The following is a 21,344-nucleotide window of genomic DNA, read 5'->3' on the forward strand; positions in this document are numbered from 1 at the left end:
TGTGTGTGTGTGTGTGTATACACATAGGATCACAAAGGCTAACTTGGGAATAAGCAAAAAGCAATGGTGGTCATTCACACCTTCCCTGAATTTCATTATTAGCCAAAATCAAGTTCCATGATTTATACTATTTCTAAATAACAGGCCTGCAACATCTGCAAATAATTTATATTAATTATTTACCTCGTGTCTTTGTGAGCACTGCCGTCTCTAGTCAAAGCTGACATACAATGAGATGGGTAGATGGATGGATGGATGGATGGATGGGTGGATGGATGGATGGATGGATGGATGAAGAGGAGGAGTACTTTTTATCTCCTAAAAATAAAAAAATAATGATATTATGTTTAGAATAGATATCTCTGGCTGGCTAATTATTAAGAGTGAAAAGGTAACATCACAAAACTGGAAGGAATTGCTTTCAAACGCCAGTGTGTTATAGTGAAAAAATCGTTGAATTTAAAATTAAAGCACCTAGGTTCAAATCTCTGCTCTGCTACTTAATGTTACTTTGACTTCAGAAAAGTCACTTTGCTGACCTAAAACTTATTTTCCTCCCCTACAAAATGAGGGGATTGGACTAGAGGACCTCTAAAGTGCCTTCTAGCACCAGGTTTGTGACCCAATGATCCTAATGCTTCTATCAAACAAAAAAAAGAGGTAGATGTAAGGGAGGGCCTCAAAGGTGCTCAGAACTTTAGGCTGGGTTTATCTCTTTATGAAAAGCCTAGGAATGGGATAGAGCAGAGAGCAGAGAAACTGACCTTTCTTTTACGTTTGGTGTTTTCTTCTTGAGCTTTTTACTACCCACTCATCTACATGGGAACCTGGAAGAGATTTCAGATTTGAAAACTAAGAAATCCTGAACTTTAGAGCTATTTATAGCAGAAGCTATAAAAACTCATGGGGACTAATTCCAGTGGGAACAGTTCTATGGCCTCCCCGGAAGACATCAGTGTCCAGGCAGTATTAGGTGCCCCTCCACACTGGACCTGGCCAGACATGTTCCCTACATATGTGCCTCTTCCATGTAGTCCATATATGTATCCCCTCTTTCCACTGATGCTATGTATTTCTGTGAGAAAGTATACCCGGAATATATGGGGAGAAACTGGTTGCTCCTTTTCTTACTATGCTATTTCTCATTGAAGCCTTTGCTTTAAATTAAACATGTCCTCTGGCATACTATTAAAGGGAAATACATTACTGGGTCTCAATAACTACAGTTTTAGTGGAATGATACCACATAGTACCGTGAACCTGGAGTAGTCACTTGCAGGGTACCCAAACTACAAGTTAGGGGGTACTGAAAGGTATTACTATATATTTGCCTAAAAAAAAAGAGAAAGGGAGAGAAGTAATGAGGTAAGCGTTCATATACTTAAATTTTAGAGATCTGGACAACAGTTTCTTGTCCTGGTTTTGTCACTGATTCAATGTGTCCTTTCAAGACAACGATCAGCTTTTTAAATACTTTGAAATAATTGCGATTGCCCTTCCATACTTCATGATGACTCATGATTAAAAAACAAGACGGATACTGAGAATAAAAGGACTGCTCCATTGACTCCATAGCCACTAGTGTGACAGATATACCCCATTCATCCTGGACTCCTTCCCCTCCCTACCTCAGTAGAGATAAAGCAGTCATTTCTTAAATTTTTCTTTTTCCTTAAGGTTCTGCCTCCCAGGAATCAGCATTTCCCAAATCCTACCTCCTTTGTTCCTCCCTTTATACATGTGTCTTGTGCAAGGTCAGTGAAGGAAGATTTTACCTTGAAATAGAGATTAAAACCTCCAGCCAGAGTCATAAACCTTGGTTATTTCCTTCCAACCTGTAGGAATTAGCCTCAATGGATCTTAAGGAGAAGTAAAAAAGTACTGAGAGCTGTTTCAGTACTTTTCTACTTAGTCTCTCTGGGATATAAAAACCTCTTCCCTGAAGGGTGCCCTCAGTCACTCAGCATTTAAGGTATTGGTCCTGACTGCCACCACAAATTCCCAGTTATATATTAATGGAACCCACTATGCCCTGAGTAATTGGGAACTTGGGAGCCATAGTACAGCATAGCTGTTGAGCCTCCAATCTAAAGCCCCAAATGGTTGTACTCACTAATGAAGGCACTGTCAGCATGCCTACTAGTTCCTTCGTATCCCTGCAATAAACCTCAGCTCATTCTATAACACTAAGTGGCTCATGTCTTTCCTTCTTCTTCCTCTTAATTCTAACCTAAGCACAGGGTGGCTAGCATGTCAGTTAAATACAGCTACCATCTGTAGTAATAAGTCACTTGTGTTTAATGCCTTGTTTATCTCACAAAAACCCCATAAGGTGGGCAGCGCAGGTGTTATTATCCCTGTTCTTATGATAAGTCAATCTGTCAGCCAACAAGCATTTATTAAGCACTTATTATGTGCTAGTTACTGTGCTATGTATTAGGGATGCAAAAAAAAGGCAAAAAATCTGTCCCTGCCTTTGAGCACAAGGAGCTCATTCTAATGGGAAAAACAAAATGGAAATAACCATATATATATTATATATATATATTATATATATATATTATATATATATAATATATATATATACAAGTGTACATGGTAGAGATGGAAGTAATCTCAGAGAGAAGTCAAAAAGTGAAGTGGTAATGGGGAGGTTAAGCTGCAGAAGCCAAGATTTGAATAGACCCCTGAAATCCAAGGAAGACAGGCAGTAGTGATGTGTAAGGAGAACAGTCCAGGAATGGAAGCCAGCCAGTGCAAATACAGGGAGTGGTAAACTAGGATGTTGTAGATAAGGAGAATTAAGTAGGTGAATGTCCTTAGATCCCAGAGTACAAAGAGAAGAATAAAGTAAAAGAAAACTGGAAAGATAGGAAGAGGCCAGGTTATGTTAGGGCTTTAAGTGCTAAACAGAGAAGGTGATATCTGATCTTGAGATAATAGGAAACCACTGCACAGGGAGATGACATGGTCAAATCTGTACTTTAGAAAAATTACTTGGGTAGCTGAATTGAAGATAGATTTCACTGGGGAGAGACCTCAGGCAGGAGAACCAATTAGAAGGCTACTAGAATTATCCAGACAAGAGATGATGAGGGCCTGAATTAAGGTAGGATGTTTACAAAGGAGGTTGTGAAGGTAGAAATGACAAGAGTAGAAAATAGATTAGATATGTATATGTGAGTGAGAAGTCCAAAATGATAATGAGCTAAGGTGACCAGGAAGATAGCGGTACTCATCTAACATGAGATGTCTAAAAGGCAATTAGCGACGTAGGACTGGTGCTCAGGAGAGTGACCTGGGCTGCCTGTATAAATCTAGGAATCATCTGCATAGAGGTATCTACATTGAGCTAATGGGAACTGATGAGATTCCCCAAATCAGAGAATATAAAGGGAAAAGAGAAGGAGGTCCACGACAAAGTTGTGAGATGCCCACAGACAGTGGGAATGATGTGGATGAGGAAATGAGACTAGAGAATCCAAGCTACCTGCCCAAGATTACATAGCTAGTGAGCCTCATAGCTGGAACTTTCATCCAGGATTCCAGTAAGAGTCATGCTTCAAAAGAGAGGGATAGTTTGAAGGAAGCCCTGAAGCAATAGCAGACACTGACAAGGGAGAAAAGAATCAGATACAGGCAGCCCTCCAGTCATAGGCAGAATGATGCTTTCTAAAGAATACTAGATTTGGAGTCCAAAGGGTTTGGTTCAAATTTAGCTATTTTCTCTATGAATTATAACCTTGAGTAACATTTGGTCTTAGTTTTATCTATAAAATGAGAGGGCTTGATGAGATGACATATGAAGACTTCTAGAGGAGGTTGGCCTGCTTCACCAGCATGGTGAAGGCCTCTAATTCATAACACATTATTTTTGTTTGTCCTTCATTTCTAAGAGGACCAATGACATTATTGGTGATTGTCTTGACTGGTGGATGAATTAGAGTTAAGTAAGGCAGAGTTGCATAAAGTTATCAGCCTCACTCTCTCTTCCAGAGTCATGGAAATCCAGTGGCAAGACAAATGTCAGGACGTCTGGCAATGGCCTGGGATGCAGTAATGACCTTGGTGCCTTCAATGTCTAACCAAACTCTAAACACTCCACAGTACCTGGTCCAACTGCCTTTATGGCTACTGGATCAAATTGTTCTCATTCGCCCATTCCAATGGGGAAGTCTTCATATGCTTGTGGTAGATCTCCCTAACTCATTGATGGGTTATATAGCACAAATTCAAATGTCTCAACATTGAGTTCATTGTTTACATATATACATATAACTAGTCGTAATACCCCTATCTGTGGAATTATATGATTGAATTTCTACAACTGGCATTCAATAAGAATCAAATAATTTTACACATGGAAAAGGCCTTAGATATCATACTAGCTCATTATTTCATAAATGAGGCAATTGAAACCAATGGAGATTAAATCACTGTTACAAAGCTAGTTTGAAGTAAAGCCAAGATTAGTTCCCAGGTCTCCTGACTCCTAATTTAGTGCTTTTTCCATTATACCACATTTTCCTTTCTATTTCCAGGATTTAGGAAAGTGATCCAGTTGATGGATGCTAAGCCTGTAGAAAAGAAGATTCAGGGGAGGACAAGAGAACTGTCTTAAAGTAACTGGAGGAATGCTGTGTGGAAGGATTAGATTTTTGTGTTTGGTCCCAGCAAGCCAAGCCAGGAGTAATGACAAAAATATGAAGAACGATTTGTTGTCAATTAAAAGATAAATGTGCTGTGGCCTTGTGGAAAGAAAACTGGCCATAGAACCAGGAAGGTATGGGTTCAGGTCCTGCCTCATACATACTGGCTGTGTGACTCTGAGCAAATCACTTAACCTCTGGGTGCTTTAGGCAACTCTAAGATCATAAGTTGCAGGGAGGATGCTGACCTGCATTCATGGAGGGAGTTTACTTACCAGGTAGTTAACTATAGCAGTAAAATCATAGATCCAGTCCAGATCCAGTAATTAAAATTACACAAACATATAAAAGGCTGCCTTGGGAGGTAGAGGGATTCACTTCATTATAATTCAAGTAATGGCTGAATAATCACTTGCCAAGCATGTTGCAGAAAAGGGGTTAGACTTGACAGGCTTTGAGGTCTTTTTAAGTGCTAATTTTCTATGATTCTATAAGATCAGATTTATAAACACAAAGTTCAATAAAATATTTTAAACTGAGCATAGAGCAGTAGGCACAAGTAGCATCATCTACAAGTAGCGAAAGGGGAGAGCATGCATTCGTCCAGATTTGCTCTGGCCTAGGCCTCTGTTTGGGCATTCTCCATTGATACTCACTGAGACTAGTATCTGTAGATCTACTTTGCTACTAAGTGCTACGTAGACAGAATAGCCAGGTTAAGGGCCAATCAACCTGTTACTCCATGGATATTAACCTTTCCCAAAGTTTCCTTCTTCTTCTAGGCTGCCTGAGGCAGACACTGATACCACATGTAACTAAACCTCATGACACCAATCTCCTGCAGAAAATCTGCTCCAAACCTCCCTATGCTGCTCTGCTCATAAAATTAAAAATAGATAGCATTATTATGTCATTATTATGCCAGATCAGTAAAGAAAAGAATTTTGACTCCGTTTAGAGGTAGAAGGCAAATCAAGAAACCATTTAAAGTCTGATTCCATTGCTTCATCATCAGGATCATCTCTATACCCTCGGAGAAAACCTGATGAGAATACTGCTGCTTAGTGCATTGCAATGGTATACCTGGATCACTTTCCTCAATCCTGGAAATAGAAAGGAAAATGTAGTATAATGAAAAAAGCACTAAACTAGAAGTCAGGAGACCTGGGAATTAATCTTGGCTTTACTTCAAACTAGCTTTGTAACAGTGATTTAATCTCCATTGGTTTCAATTGCCTCATTTATAAAATGATGAGCTGGTATGATATCTAAGGCCTTTTCCATGTCTAAAATTATTTGATTCCTATTGAATGCCAATTTAGAAATTCAATCATATAATTCCACAGATAGAAGTATTATGATTAGTTATGTGTATATATGTAAACAATGAACTCAACATCAAGAAATTTGAATTTGTGTTACATAACTTGGGGAAATCATTCAAAGTAGAGAATAACAACTCATTCTACATAATTTTCCATTCCCTTATGCCATGTGTCCTATTAGATCAATTTCCCTATCACTTAATAAACTTACTCTACCATCTAGATATCTAAAAGGCATGGTTGAGGTGAGATAAAAGGATTATATTTCTAGGATGACCAGAGCAGGAATGAGCTCACTGGAAGAATCAGAACTCCTGCAGCGAGTTCAGTATCTCTATAGGGTCTTATATGATCACTGCATAGGAAGATTGTATCAATGGTAAAAATGGAGGACAGCCCCAAGATTAAAGAGTAATGAGGGTCTCTGTCAGGATTTGTTACAATGACAAAAGTAAGCATGGAGATGACCATAACCAAAAGAATTAAACAGGGTCAAAAGGAAGCCAGGCTGGCAGGTGCATTTGAGGCTGTTGCTGTTGTTAAGTCCTGTCTGATTTCTTCTGATCCCATTTGGGGTTTTCTTGGCAAAGATTCTGGAGTGGCTTGCCACTTCCTTCTCCAGTTCATTTTACAGCTGAGGAAACTGAGGCAAGCAGGTGATTTGTCCAGGACCACCCAGCCAGTAAGTGTCTGAGGTCAGATTTGAACTCCTTGCATATAATGCTTCCTTACAACCAATATTATCAGAATAGTAGAATTACAGGGATCATTACTTATGGAAAGCATTTTAGCTGTTAGAGTTTTGCTGATTCTTCCACAAGTCTGATCTCATCCTCTTTTCCCGAGGAGCAGTTTGGGAAGTAAGCTCCTCTAAAATTTTCACCACTTAGACAGTCACATTTCTTTCTCTGCAACAGGAATGAGGGAGTTGAAGCCTTCAGGGCAAGCAGCCTTGGTGTTACTGCTTGTGAAAACCTTCCTTCTGGTCTCTGCTCTCTACTTCTTACACATTGTCAGCATCTCAGCAGATAGGTGGCACAGTGGATAGAGTGCCAGGCCTAGAGTCAGGAAGTCATGAGTACAAATCTGGCCTCAGACATTTACTATTTATTTGACCCTGGGCAAGTAATTTAACCTCTGTTTGCCTCTGGAGAGAGAAATGGCAAACCACTGCAGTATCCTTGCTATGAAAACCACATGGACAGTGTTGGCATGAAATGGTCCATGGGGCCACGAGTTGGACATGACTGAACAGCTGAACAACACACACACACACACACACACACTATCATTCCAATCTGGGGAGTTGCCACATTATTGACTTAATCTGGATGAAGATTTGGAGCCAGATATCCTAGAACCACTTAAAGCCAGTTTTTTAAATTACCCTGGAAAAATTCATCTTAAATACATAAATCTTGTGCACAGGCTTCATTTTTCCCTCTCTACTGTGGACACTACACTATCATGTAGCAACTTATTTGGAGAGGCATTTGCTGCCAAATGAAGGGGTTGAAATGGGTGGAGAAACTAATCAAGTCTTCTTATTTTAAACTCCTCAAACTTAGAAAATCCTCATTCCAATTCTTATTGTGAGTTGCTCTAATTTAGTATTTCATTGGTTATATGTATTTAGATCATTTTGTCTTGCTTTACTATTCATTTGTAGCCTCACTATGTTTTATTTCAATGCTGCTCCTTGCCCAAGTCTGTTGATATGAAGGGACAATAAATATCAAGCCTTTGTTAACCCTGTATTTTGTGATATTTGACCTATCTGGAGGCAAGTGAGTCAGTGATTGGTTAATTACCATAGAAACTACGCATGACTGGAACCAGAAAGTTTGAAGGTTCAGAGTTGGTGAGACCTGATGACCTAAATTGCTAACACAGAAAGTCTCCTCTATTTACCCCTTTACATTTCACAGCTCTGCTCAATCAAAGAATGATGCTACCTAATGAAAACCTGTACTTAACTCCCTGTCATTTCTCTATTCACTTGTCTGACAATTTCTGTTGATGCTGAATCTGTTCAAACAGAGGAAGTCAGAAGCATTTCTGAAGTAAGGATACAGCAGAGGTACCACCTGAATTTCACGTTATCCAAAGCTACTTTAAGGATCCCATGGTATCTAAAAATGGGAATTGTCTGTTCTGCATTTGAAAGTGTTGTCCCTGCTGTATTTTCTCTCTGCTTTAGCCTAAATCCTACTGTTGTTTTCTAAAATCCACTAGTTTCTACAACCTCTTAAGAAATAGTATCTTAAGTAAAGAGAGTTTGATTCAATCAAATTCTATCATCCTATGTAAAATATTGAAGAAAGGATTGAAAGAAAAATCAATCAATACTCGATCTCAAAAGTGATCTTACAAATTAAAGCAACTGATGTTCCATCACATATTTACCATACTACAAAGATGACCAAAAAAAGGGAAACCATAACTGTTGAAGGGTTGTGAGAGGGCAGACATTCTAATTCACTGTTGGTGGAGACTTTCCAGCCATTCTGAAAATGAACCTGAAACCACATCCATAAAGTCATTAAACTATTCATACTTTTGACCCAATGATACCACTATGAGGTATATACCCAAACAGATAGAAGCAAAGAACCAGAAACTAAGATCATACTCTATCAATTAGGGTATGCCTGAACAAAGTATGATAAATTAATGCAATGTATTACTTATCTGTAAGAAATAACAGAGGGGATAGATTCAGAGAAAACTGGGACGATTTGTACAAATTGATGCAAAATCAAGTGAGCAGAACCAGGTGGACAATTTCTATGATAAGTATAAAAATATAATGAAAAACAATTTCAAAAAACTTAAATGTAATATGTAATAATGTAATATGTAATGTATTAAACAACTATGATTCCAGAGGACTAATGCTAAAGCTGCTCCCCACCTCTTGATAGAAAATCATTCATTATAACGACATAATGAGATACACATTTTGCATGTGGTCAATAAATGGGTTTGTTCTGCTAGACTATACTCACTTGCTGTAAGAAAGATTGATTTCTATTTTTCCCAGTTTGAGGGCAGGGGGAAGAATGGAGAGAGAGAGAGGATAGTGATAGTGATGATGTGATATAAGCGAAAATGAACTGCATTTGGAGTCAAAAGATTTGAGTTTAAACTGTGGCTCTGTAATTTATTTAATATTATCTCTGGTGAGTCCTTTATTCTCCTTAGGGCCATATTTCTTTATCTCAACCCAACGTGAGCATCTTCACCTATGTCCAGCTATCAATCCCTCCTCTCCGACAGAAACAGTGACCCTCCAGGCCTAAATCTCCAGAAATCATGTACCTCTCCCCACTGTTCATCCATAAAACTTTAAGATTCTATCATAGCAAGGAACCAGGAGAGTGCGACTAAATGTTTAATAACCAGCTCTCCACACAGGATACATTTTTTAAGTTTAATCTGCATTGTTATCATTGTCTACATTCTTAAGTCTACATTCTACATTTTCTACTTTCTTAAGTCTATTCAATCAACAAAACAATAAATCAAGCCCTGATTTGTAATATCTGCACATTTCTGGGGTATAAATGCTCACAATGAAAATTTAACTATCAGCTACAATTACAAGCTGGTACATGTACTAGCATGCCCTTGCAGTGAACTACCCTAATTGATGGGTAACTGAATGAATACTAACCTCAACCCCAGCCCCAGACCATGCTTCACATCCCAACCAATTTTCCACCAGGACACCTGTATATCTTGTCATTGATCCCGCCATCATGGTCATACCTTCCCTCCCTCCAATGCCTCCTCTACAACCACATCTTTTGGCTCTTGCTATGGAGTAATCAAATCAGTTTTACCATTGATACTACAAAGGATGTGACATCTACTGCCTTATGGCACCACTCATAACTTCTTATGATGGCCTTTACCCAAATTCCTTTCTTTTAGCACCACTTCTCTATATTATCCTCTCCAAAGTTCCTTGAGAACAGGGACTATCTCCCTTTTGTATTTGAATCTCCAGAGCCTAGCACATAGTAGGTGCTGAATAAATGCTTGTTGATCTATATACAATAAGGAATTGTACTATATACTCTTAAGGTCCCCTGCAGCCCTAGATTGTATGTATCATGTGTATATACATATGTGTATGACATCGTATATTTTGGGGCACATATAATTAAAATATTGTAGCCAGTAGGGACCTGGAGAACATCTATGTTGACCACCTCATTATACAGATGAGGAAACCAAGGCCAGTGCAGGAAAATGACTTGTCCAAAGCTACGTAAGATATTAAACAGCAGAGGCAGGGATGGAGTAAATGTCCTCTGACCTCTGGTTGTAGTGATGCTTTCACTAATAGTAGAGGCAGTTAGTTAGTATCGTGGGCAGAGTACTAGTCCTAGAGTCAGGAAGACAAGTTTAAATCTGGTCTCAGATACTTACTGAATGCATGACTTGTTTAAGTCTCTTGACTTCTGTCTGCCTCAGTTTCCTCATCTTGGTATTATCCTAAATAGCTTTAATTACTATTCTTTTTTACTTTTTTCAAGTGAATAATTCATCACTTCAACAATATTATAAGCTTAGCAAGGGCAGAAATCTCTCTGATAGCCCTGCCATACCTACGAGACAGCTAGAAGAGAATTAGGTAATCAAAAAATAACTATGAGATTTAGAGAAAGGGGCACACTTAGAACAATGAACTAGGGGGATTAAAACAACTGCCCTAAAGATAATCTAACTAATTACTATCTTTAAAAAAAGAGGAGGAATAGAATTAATACATATCAAAGTCAATAAAAAATCAAAAACATTTAAGGAAAGAGGAAATTGGGAAATAAAATGGACATCGGATTACATAACAAACAAAAGGAAGAAAGGAAAGGGAGCTGGAATTGAGGGTTTAAGTTTAAAATACATTTTTAACCTTCTTTCTATTTCTTTAGTCTAAAAATCAATAAAACAATAAATCAAGCCTTGATCTGGAGTATTTGACCATTTTTGAGACATAAATGCTCATACTAAAAATTCAACAATCAGCTCCATCTCCAAGCAGGCTGCATTATACCCCTGCATTTAACTATCCAGATTGATGAGTGAATGAAGATGACCTCAATTCAGCTCACTGTATCAAATCAACCCCAGACCATGCTTTACATCCCAAGCATGAATCCACCAGGAATGGTGGGCAGAAATATTTCAGTTACTCTTTTGATGATGTTTTTTCCCCCGAAACATGAATTAATGATATCATTGAAAAATTAGATGATGAATAGCTCAGTAACACGAGAAAGTTTTAACAAGATATTTTCTTTTCATTTTTAAAAGAAATTCATTATTTGTGTGTTTCTTTAAAATCTATTTTTTTAAATTTAAAAATCTAGGAAGATTCATGATTCAATCTACGCAAAAACAATGTATTATCATTAGAATGTCAGATAAAGGTTTTCAGGTCAAAAGTACATGATAAAATCCTATTACATAGAATTCAGCAAGAATGTATTAGGTTCCTATTGTATGCAGAACTCTGGACTAAAGCAAAAGGCAAAAGAGATACAGTTTAAATAAGATGTGGTCCTTGCTTTCATGGAGCTGAAAGTAATGTAGGGAGATATTGTATGTATACAGAATTATAGTACAAAATAACACATGACAAATATCTCAGAGAGGAACAAAACAAATTGTCACATGAGGTATAATGAAGAAATACCATCTTCTCTTAGAACGATACAGTATGACTTCATGGCAAACTTAACATTTGACTCGGAATTTAAAAGGCAGGAGGGAATATATGATATAAAAAGGAGAAGGAGGCGCATCCCATCCATAGGGAACAGTCTAAGAAAAGAAGTTGAAGACCACCACATATTCAGAAGGAAGCCCCTTGTCTAGTTTCATTAAAATGTTGAGGATAGGAAAAGGATTAATACTAGAAAAGGTTGAAACGGTAGGGTGGTATCAGACTGTGGAAAGTCTTGCATGCCAGGAGAAGAAATTACATGCTTGGGCCAGCAGACAATAAGGAGACTCTTAAAAATTTTCATTCATCATTTCTGATTGCCCAAAATATTTTTGGTAATTTCATTTAGCACTTAATAAATGTTTATTGACTAAAGAAATTGATATAAAAAGAAGCATTGGAGATATAATACTGAATGACAATTTGTATGGAACAGAAGATAGCTCTCCAAATGTCATGTTTTATCCTATGGAACAGCAACAGATCAAAGTTTCAAAGTAAGCATTCATTCCACTTTTTACTCACTCAGCAAACATGTATCACAGTTCTCTCAGTCTACATTGGGTAAATGAGTAAATGCTCTGAAACTTTTCTACCATGTATGTCACCAATCTGAACTCCATCTCAGTAATTGGCTTGATACCATAAAGATACATATTTTGTGTTCAAATTCGTTTTTTTGGAACATTCATGTCACATAACATGATTACCAAGTCCCTGGTACAGAGCCTAGAAGACGATAAAAATCTGCCAAGAAAATGTTTATCTACATAGACCAGGCAAAAGAAAGCTTTGTCAATTTCCCAGAAATGGTTTAATCAGATGCCTTTGAACATGTGGCAGAGAATAAAGTAAACCTAATAAACATGCCATGCTTAAAATGTCTTTGAAATAGTTCAATATGTTCCCCTTTTTTGCCTTGCTTTTCCTTTAGCCTTTGAAAGCCTCCATTTGAAGCTCTATGATGTCTGAACTTTCTCTGCACTCAGTACACATTCAGAAAAGAAAAAAAAGAGCATCTTGGCCATTGTGATCCTGCTTTTCTTTTTGACTTAAGAGATAAGACTCTGCAGAAGGCTGTCATGTGGTTGAATTTAAGAAGACGTGCAACACGGAAGCACCTGACTCGTAGCTTTTAGTAAGGCTCGTATTATTTATATGATGATATGATGATGCCAGACACATACATACATACACACACACACACACACACACACACACACACACACACACAATCTGCAAAGCAGGAGAGCTTCAATTCCAACTGTGAGCTGTAGTAAGTGCATACAATAACATAAAAGGAAAGAGATAAATTTCATTTTGATGAAAATTGTTGCTTTTTCTGAATTGAAGATTATGAAGCTTGAGATATATTCAAAATTGGGATTTGCCTTTTTCCCTCAATATAATTTTAGTTCCTTTACAGGAAAAAAAAACCTTATTCTAACATTTTTTTTGAACATGTGATTTATCTGCATGGGGAACTCTGTGTGGAAATTCCTTCCATTAATGCAGATCAACAATCTGTCACTTAAGAGTACAACGGAATAGAGAGCTGAAAGGAACATGGGCAGCAATCTAGTTCAATCCATACCTTAAAGGTACACCTTTTATGACATATCCACCTGGACATCTCACCTCTGCCTGAAGACCTCCAATGAGGGAGAACCTACACGTCCCAAAGCAGTCAATCCCATTTTCAGACAGCTCATTGTTAGGGAGTCTATCCTGACATTAAGCTGAAATTTGATTCTTTGAATACAAGTTCCACCTGTTACTCTTGGTTCCACTCATTGGAGCTAAATAGAACAAGTTTGATTCCTCTTCTAAATAGTTCCTCTGATGTTTGAAGACACCTATAATATCTGAGTCTTCTCTTCCTCTGGCTAATTATCCCCAGTTCCTTCCATCAATCCTCATATGACATGGATACAGGGTCCCACATCCTGATTGCTCACCACTGTACACTATAGATTATTCATGTCTATCTTAATCTATGGCATCCCAAAGGGAAGGGGAGAAGCATGTATTAAGTGTCTACTATGTGCCAGGCACTGTGTTAAGCATTGTATAAATATTATCTCATTTGATCCTCACAACGATTATTATCCCCATTTTACAGGTGAGGAAACTGAGGCAGACAGCAATTAAGTGACTTTCCCAAGGTCATCAAGCTAGCAAGTGGCTGAGGCTGGATTTAAACTCAAACCTTCCTAAATCCAGGCCCAGTTCTCTATACATTGTGCCACATAGCTGCCCCTGAATGTAATACTCCTGGTATGATCTAACCAGGGCAGAGTACAATAGGACTCTTTCCTACTTCCTCCTGGAAACTTCTACTGATACAGCCTAATATCAGAATAAGATGTGTGTGTGTGTGTGTGTGTGTGTGTGTGTGTGTGTGCATGCATAGCTGCAAAACTACTGCCTCACATTGAACTTACAGTCTTTTAAAACTCATGGTCTTACTCAGGCAAATTATTGTTTAATCAAGTCTCCCCAATTCTGCACTTGCAAAGTCTCTATCATTTACAGTCTTAGAGAGTTATCTGTGGGCATTGAGAGGTTAAGCGACTTTCCCATAGCAACATAGCTGGTTCTATTAAAGTCAGTAGCTGAATTCAGTTCTTCCTGACTTTAAGATTTGCCCTCTGTCTACTACACCTGTTGCATCTATACTCTTCACATTTTAAGCAGACTTTCAGCAAAAAAAATGTACCTGGTTCACCATTAATTCCCTAGTTATTGTTAATATTTTAAATGCTATTCATGGGCTCCATATTTGATTAAGAAAATATATTCCAGGCTCCTTTATTTATTTATTCATTAATGGAATACTTCCACCAAGTCCTGAATATTCAATTGTTTTCAGTTCTTCTAGAAAAGCCTAGAAGAGAAGGTTTTACAACATTCCATATTACTCAGAGCTCTTGTTCAGAAAGGATAAGGTAAGAACAGGATGAAGCGTTATGGTTTCCTAATATCTAGGCTAATTAGCTATGCAACCTTGAGTAAATTTTTAACTCCTTTTTCCTTAGTTTCTTCAATAAAAAGAACTATGCAATTAAAGAGTCGTTCCTTTCTTACATAAAGTTTGTTTGCTGAAGGGGAGAAGGACCTTACATAGGGATCAAGAGGGAGAAGAGTCATACTTACAAAATTTTTATTGTAGTATTGATTTCACCTTTGCAATATCTCCCGAATACATCCCTTCTGTCTCTGACACTGCTTCCACTCTAGTGCAAGCCCTCATCACCTCCCACCTTGATTACAGCAATAGGCTACTGCTGGGTCTGCCTGCCTCAAGCCTTTCCTCACTCCAATCCATCCTCCATTCAGCCACAAGTGATTTGCCTAAAACACAAATCTGATTATGTTACCCCCTACTCAATAAACTCCAGTAGCTTCCTATTGTCTCCAAGAGCAAATATAAAATGCTTTGTTTGGCACTCCTTCATAACCTAGCCCCTTCCTACCTTTCCAGTCTTCTTACACCTTACTCCCACTCCCCAACACTTTCTCTTTGGTTCAGCAACACCAGCCTCCTGGCTATTCCACGAACAGGACTCCATCTCTTGGCTCACCATCCTCCACTCCAACTATTGACCTACCTGGTTTCTTTTAAGTCCCAACTAAATTACCACCCCCTACAGGAAGCCTTCCCAACCCCTCTTTAATTCTAGTGTCTTCTTTCTATTATTTCCTATTTATCCTACATATAGCTTCCTTTTTATACATTTGCTTGCATGTTGTAAGCTCGCGGAGGGCAAGGACTGTCTTTTGCCTCTTTTTTTAGTTCCAGCATTTAGCACACCACCTGGCACATAGTAAGCACTTAATAAATATTTAATGAATTGAAATATTAAATTGATTTTTTTATTGTAGCAAAGAACTGGAAACTAAGGAGTTGAGGAATGGCTAAAAGAAATGTGCTGTATGAATATGATGTAATACTATTGCACCATAAGAAATGAAACAAGAGATTAATTCAGAGAAATCTGGGAAGACATATATAAACTGATATAGAATGAAGTCAGCAAAACCTCAATAAATAATAAATTTATTTTATTATTAATTATACAATAATAATAATAAATACAATAACTACAATATTATAAAAGAAAATAACATGGATCTGTATGCTACCTGTAAGGTCTTTTCTTGCTTTAAAATTGTATAATTAAAATAATATTTGTGCTCACTGGCTTTTGGGAAGGCTGAACTATGATTTTATTAGTGTAAAGAATTCCTTCACTAAAAGTTCAGCAACTTATCTTTAATGTAGAATCACAGAGAATTTTGTCCCATGTGAGACTTTAAGTGACTATTGCTCATGGTCCTACAGCCAGCATGGGTCAGCGGTATAACTTGAACCCAAGTCTTCCTGACTCAAAGCTCAACCCTCTATCACATTTACCAAAATGACAGGAATAAGATAAACATTACTCTTGCTTTTTCTTTTCTCTTTAAAACTGGTACAATTTTTTTTTCCAAAGCACCTTGATGAAGTCAGATGACATTAAAGAAACCATCAGGTTGAGAGCAAAAGAGTCAATGCGTACATGTTCTGACTTCGCTCATCAATAGAAATTCATTGGTTGATGGCCCAGAGAAATCAGAAAAAGCAACTGTGCACACTTGCTACCATTTATCCTACAAAGCCCTTAAATTGAGAAAGTTGATGAGACACAGCTTTCTAGTATCTTTGATGTAAATAGCCATCTGAATAAGCTAGCCTAAATGTGTTCTGAATACTTCTCTTTGTCATTGCAATTTTTTCTTTGATTTATGATGCCTTTTGATACATTCTGCATCAATTCACAAATCACATCCTGAAACAACATTTACTGGGAAACGACAAATTTATGAGATTCTATCCTAGCCAAAAATGACTCAACTGACAATGTAAAATTTATAAGCCACTGTATATCTTAATAATATTACATTTTTCTTGTTGCATGACACTCTTCTTACAAAGAGTTCAAGTGCTTTTTGAAACTTTGAAATATTTACTATTATGGCCTAAATTAAATATTATTGAGTCCAGCTTTCTTATTTTATAGGTGAAAAACTTGATGTCAGAAGGGTGGCACAGATCCAGATTGTAGAGGGCATTAAATGCCAGTCTGGGAAGTTTGTATTTTTTCTTATGGACATAGGGAGCTATTGAAGGATTTGAGAGCAGGCGAATATCATAGTATCCATATTAATATGGATAAAGTTAAAAGTCAAAATTTTAACATGTTATGAAAGGTGAGGACCATGAAACTAATGTACATTCCAAACATGCTCTGGCTCCAAAAGTAGTTTTCAATAGTCAAGATTGGTGGATTAGAAATACCCCTCTACTCTCTAGTCCTCTAATACCTGCTACAAAATACAAAAAGTATGTCACTGTGTGATTCACAGGATCATACCCCTAGGTAGAGCTGGAAGGGACCTTTCAGGCCATCCAGTCCAATGCCCTCATTTTACAGATGCAAAAACTGGGGGACAAAACATTTCTGTAATTTGTCCATAGTCACACAGCTAGTAAATACCTAAGGCACCATTTGAATGCAGATCTTCCTAACTCCAAGCCTACAACAATATCCACTATTTTGAAATAGTGAATATAAAATCCAATATTTTGAATTTTAATTACTAACTCTTCTCCATCTCAGAAAGCTAAGCTAGAAATCCCAAGGACCTGATTCATTAGCCACAGACAAGTTTCTGTCTTACCCCAACTTACTCTAGGATATTATTTCCACTAACATTATTTTACATTTCTATGATGTTTACATATGTAGACTACAATCATGTTATTCATTCTCCTTACAGCCCTATTAAGTAGAATTATACAATCAAGGAAGCCTTTGGATAAGCAGTCACTCTCATTCATTCCACAAGCCTTTCATGGTTGCCTACTCTGTGGAAGGCACCATGCTGAATCTATGATTCAGGTCTATGAAATAATGAAGAACAAGAAAGGAAATGTGAGAGTATGTATTGTCATTCCTCAATTTTCTATTACTTTGTCCTTTTTTGACCGCTCATTGGACACGACCTAGAAATTCACAAAGATAGAAGAAAGAAATAGCCAGGACAAGCAGAAAAGGAAGAGTTCACCAGAAATCTACTGCTGGATGATAGTGGCCCATGAGTTAACTATAAATAACATTGCCCTTCAATAGAGGTATCAAACACATGACCCACATGTGGCCTACAACACTTCCAAGTAAGGCTTGAACCAGATTAAAATGTAGTTGGGAAATATTTAACAAAATAGGTTTTTCTTAAAAAAAAAACAATAAAATGCAAACAACATTACTTTTAAAAACTTAATCAATATATAGCCTGCAAGGATCTTTATGTATGTTTTAGTGACCCTGCTTCTATTTGAGTTTGACTCTACTACTCTGGAACACTCTCTTGCCTCTAACTTGGGCTATGTTTTTGTTAACCCAGGGAATAGACTAACTAGAGACAGTCACATTTTTTTTTTAATTTTGTTCTTTTTGCCTGGCATTAATGCTGACCAAGTAAGAGGATTAGTGGTGAAAGCAGTGCTTTCTAGGCACAGTTGCCTCTCCCATCCCGGGCCTTATACTTTTCTGCCTTCCCTTTCTACCTTGACCTCTAGAACCCTCCTCTACTGTTAATGAACTAACCTTCGAGTCCAAGGACCTGGGTGCAAATCCCAGATCTCCTTGGCAAATCATTTATCCTCTCTGGTCTTCAGTTTCATCATTTATAGAATAAGGGTGACTTTGGAAGATGACTTCAGAGCTGCCTTTCAACACCAAATCAAGATTTAGTAGCGGGGCAGGACAGTTCCAGTTCCCTATGGCCACCATGCAGCTCTCTGTTTTCACTTTCATCTCACACAGGAAGGTATATCACCACCTGGGCCTGGGTCTGGGCTCTGAATCCCACATCCAACTACTGCACAACCTGATGATGGGGCTAGTGTGTTATAATAACATCAAGGATCCCAAGGCCACCAAAATGCCCAGCTATGCTGAGCAGCTCATTTACTATAAGAAGCTGGGAGACACCAAGGAGAAGGTGATGAGGATGGCTGACTTCAGGCTAATGGAGAAGGACCTGATCCCAAAGATATTCCAGACACTCACTTCAGCAACCAAAATGGGGACTACACAAGGATATTTCAGATCCCAAACCATGAGAACATGGACCCAGCCAAGATGACAGTGACTGAATACAAGGGGAGCCCCTCCATCCGCTGGTGCTGCCACATCAGGGCAACAATCACACATACCTCAGTCAATTACTTTTGGGTCTTCTCCAGAACCTGAACCAGAGGCCCCTAGGATTCACTGCATCAAGATCCCAAGAGTGTCATTCAGAGTAGCATAGCCCAGAAGACTGTGTTCATGTTGGGGTGTAGACCCAGGAACAGAGCAAGAGATAAATGTGCACATTGTGAGGCAGTTCATTGTGATCTTAACCTTCTTTTTACATTCCTTCTCTCTGCTGTCTACCTTCAAAAAAAAGTAAAAAATAAAAACAATTGAAAATAATAACAACAACTAGACCTGGAATTTTATTGATTAAAGGAAATTCTTTATGAGAAAACTCCCTCTAAATATGTGTTGTCTCCTGTTCTTTAACTTAGAGTTTTCTAAAATCAACATTAAAAATTCTATTGAATCTATATGTAAATATGTCCACCCTTAATCGTAGCTTTCTGAAGAGAAGGGAGAAGAAGAGAGGGGCAGGGAACAAAGTAAAAAGTGCACAGCAGAGAACAAAAGAAAATTATAAGGAAGCAAAGAAAAGATGGACAGCTCTCAACACAATGCATAGTATTTATTATATAGGCTTTCTTGAAATGAACATTTATTGCTGTGTATTTTGAATCCTCTCACATTCTGCAGTGCAATGACAATGCTTTTTTTCTTTTCTTATTTTGTATTATTTTACTTTTAGTATTTCAATGTGTTTCTTTTTTGTTTTCTTATTTTTGTATTTAAGTTTAAAACAAAAAAATTTTCAAATTTAAAAAAAAATAATAAAAATCCTGTTGAAAACCTTATTTCACCTGACTCTCCTTCCTGCACTCCATCTTACTACCAAACTGGACTGCTGTTCCTTGAACTGGGTGCTGCTTCCCTGTATTCAGACCAGCCATTTTTATTGCAAGGAAGATAATCCCTCTGCAGCTCCACATTTTATAACCTTTCACATCTTCTAAGGCCCAGCTCAGATGCCACCTCCTCTATGACACCTTCATTGATCCTGTAGGCTGAAAACGTTCTCTCAATCCTCAATTTTAACTAAGCCCTCCTCTGTTCTCATTACACTATACCTTGTATGTTTATCTGTGTACAAATCATATCTGTATCCTCCCCTTCCCATACTCCAGTCAAATGTAAACTCTTGAGGGTAGGGATCATACTATTTTTTTATCTATCTTTTTATCACCAATAGTAAATGGTATGGGATGCATGAATGTTTGTATAATTATTACACTAAACTCAACTGAATTTAACTAAATAGATTCATTATGTTGGTTCTTTTTAACTTCTAACAAAATGCCATAGAAGAAAGAAATGTTAGCCATTTCTAATAATTGTATTATGTTTACCATACTTTCTTAAGAGAAAGTAGTATGCTTTATGAATAAATATTTTTAAAGTACTATGTTAATATTTCAATGGTAATATAGTTCAGAAAGAAAAGCTCTAGTAGCCAGAAACCTGACATCTAAAAGATGGATAAGAAAGGACCCATGCAGAGGACATAATCCTCTGAGAAAGCAAAATTTCTAGCTTCTTTTATCTTCATATCTGCTATACATAAGACTAGAAATCACCTATTCTGGCTTTTATTACTATGAGAACATTCAATCATATTCCATTTCTGGGACTTATCTCACTTGCTTAAACTTGGCGACCTTATTTATTTGGGAAGAGGAAGTACAGCAAAACCTCATCCCTTCATACTCCATTGACTTGAAATTGGTGGCAATTCAAAGGAGCTTGGGCTGAAGTTTGCCTTGCTATAGCAAGATCTTTTTTATTAGCACAAAGAAACAGTGTAAATACATGTTGGAGAGGAAGTCTAAGGCAGTTAAGAAGGCTGCATCCCTACAATTTTTGCTCATGGCAAAACCCATCAGTTGTACATCAGTTGATAAACTTAGCATAAATCAACTTCATATATTTGTTATAATCATGTCCCTAATATCCTCTGCTGGGTATAACTTTGTAAATCTTCTTTGAATTGCTATATGTACTGAAAGTGATAAAACTATTCTTTTCTCAGCTCTGTCCGTCAGAGTTACTTTCTTGACACCAAGGACTTTCACACATTTTGGGGCCCCTCTGGTTCATTGCCCTTAATCAATTGATCTAGGAGCTTCAGTATGTGACACTAATTCTAGGGTAGTATGTCACCAGCTCTGTTTATAAACATAAGGACTCAAAATATTCAAAACAATCTTTTTTTAACAAAACAATGCAAACAGAAAGGGATCACATGTGAGACAACAGAAAAAACCTCTCCCATCCCCCAGTGACTATCTCTCCCTTAGAAACTTCGGTAGTCTCTATGAATTTCAGCAGTACCCTAGGATAGATTTGAGTCAAGAGAAGTTGGGGTGTACTCCCCAGCATCAAAGCTCCTTGA

The 21,344-nt window shown here is 37.6% G+C and overlaps 1 pseudogene; it reads left to right on the top strand.

Moving 5' to 3' along the window:
- Positions 1 to 18,545: 18,545 nt before the first annotated feature.
- On the top strand, positions 18,546 to 19,065 carry LOC114027487 (annotated as a pseudogene).
- Positions 19,066 to 21,344: the final 2,279 nt, after the last annotated feature.

The sequence above is a fragment of the Vombatus ursinus genome, unplaced genomic scaffold (genome assembly GCF_900497805.2).
Source record: "Vombatus ursinus unplaced genomic scaffold, bare-nosed wombat genome assembly UNPS02014861.1, whole genome shotgun sequence".
Classification (NCBI taxonomy): Eukaryota; Metazoa; Chordata; class Mammalia; order Diprotodontia; family Vombatidae; genus Vombatus; species Vombatus ursinus.